Below are 1988 nucleotides of genomic sequence, written 5' to 3'. Positions count from 1 at the left end.
TTTAGAGCTCACAAGCAACACAACAGAGAAACAAAACAGAGAAACAAACAAAAATGACACAATAGGGAAGGTTGCAATATCCTGCTAAAATGAAACTATTTCTATGCAATTTCATTTTTAAATAACGATGTATAGAAATATTTTAGTCTGTTCCATTGCTGATACTTCAGCAAACTAGTGTTTAAGTGAACCTGAGGCTAAACAGAGAATTCCAAGTTTCTAAAATTTCAAGAATGGCTGGGTTTGGAAGAGACCTTAAGGTCATCTGGTTCCAATCCCCTGCCATGGCAGAGGAAAAGGAAAAACACGTCCCTGGGTGGGCTCGAACCACCAACCTTTCGGTTAACAGCCGAACGCGCTTACCGATTGCGCCACAGAGACTCCCTTGGCACTGGAATCTTCATAAGAAAAAATAATTTTCCTACCCAAAATAAATTTATGTTCCTAAAAACATTGATTTCAAGTAGCAGGGATTTAGTGCAGAGATGCTAAAAGAGAACACGGTCATCACATGGCATCTGTATTGCTGGCAGGCAGAAGGAAAGGCTTATAAAGCTGCACAAACACAGCAAAGCTTGGACTGTGGCTGTGTAGGCTTCCAAATGCTGTCTTGTAAATATAAGAATTCTGAATTTTAAGAAGGCACAACTGGGAGCACAAGGGAGAACCAGAAAGAGGAACAATATGAAACAAAATGTTCATGTAAAAAGAATAACTCAATTTGACAAGGGACTAACAGTGACTGCCATTCTCCCTCAACCAGGAGTCAAGAAAAGAGAGGGGAGGGAAATAGAAAAAAACTTATACCTGCATACCAAAAAACTCATCTAAATCAAACATTCTTAACCCTTTACTTTGATGGATACAAAGCTTTGAGGATAAAGTGTAAGCAGCCGAAAGAAAAATAATTTGTGTTAGTGAGCTGAGCTGGGTCCCAGCCCCTTTCTCAGGACTGTGTAGCTGCACAGCAATGACACTTCCCACGATGCAGAAAGGTGAGGCCCCTTGACTGTCCTAAATGAAAGAGGACAGATGACTTAAATATTTGCTATCTGCCCATTTCCCTTCCCTGTCTTCATCCGATCCATCTTTGTTTCAGACCCACAGAGCCTGAAATGAAAACACTATTAAGTCTCGTGTTATAGAACAGCAGATGTATTTATCTCTTAGTGATAAAGCTAAATATGGCCTTTGTACATGTGATTTCATAATTACTTCATTTAATATCAGTCTGATTTTAGTACAGACAATTGAGAAACCATTTTTATAACTGTTACAAAATTAGAAAACTGTAAAAGCAGTAATTTGTGATAGAATTCCAAGATCTTACAGGTTTGAGGGCATATTTGTTTCATCATTTGGATGTGGCAGTACTCAGGCCACACTGCTTGATTGAACGAGTCCACTGAGAAAAAGACTTCTTACACTTTGTAATCCCTCTTCATTAATGCAATCAAATATTTACAATATTGGCTACCAGGCATACACATGCAACAGGGAAACTTGATTCTTAGGGAAAAATTGATTACCATTATGAGGCTGAAAACCCAGCAATTAAAATGTCTGATGCTATCATTTGGCAGGTACCTAAAAGCTCCCCAGACAAAAAATATATACTGAAAATAGTACACTATCCAGGACTCCATTGGAAATGTAGCTTTATTTCTGGAACTACAATATGACCAGAGCAATCTGGCAATGCTGCACCATTTAAACTAAGAAGTGATATGGTTTGGGGTATGGCAGATCTACTAATTAATTATTCAACACTTAACCTGTTAGTTAATGTAGGGAATATTTTACTTATCATATAACAAACAGTATGTTCCTTATGAACACATGATCATTTTCCTTATGAACCTTAAAGATTAAAGGTAAGTGATAATTTGTCTTCCAGCTCTGGTGCTTATATTCCTTCCTATATATACTTGTGAAAAATTATACTTTTATAACTACACAAAAACTCAAAAGGGAAAATATCACATGAG

At 37.3% G+C, this 1988-nt stretch overlaps 1 non-coding gene across 1 annotated transcript; it reads right to left on the bottom strand.

Moving 5' to 3' along the window:
* Positions 1-307: 307 nt before the first annotated feature.
* On the bottom strand, positions 308-381 carry TRNAN-GUU. The gene has a single exon. It is a non-coding gene; the product is annotated as a tRNA-Asn (tRNA).
* Positions 382-1988: the final 1607 nt, after the last annotated feature.

This window comes from Corvus moneduloides, chromosome 1 (genome assembly GCF_009650955.1).
Source record: "Corvus moneduloides isolate bCorMon1 chromosome 1, bCorMon1.pri, whole genome shotgun sequence".
NCBI lineage: Eukaryota > Metazoa > Chordata > Aves > Passeriformes > Corvidae > Corvus > Corvus moneduloides.
This window is presented reverse-complemented; position numbering and strand designations above follow the sequence as displayed.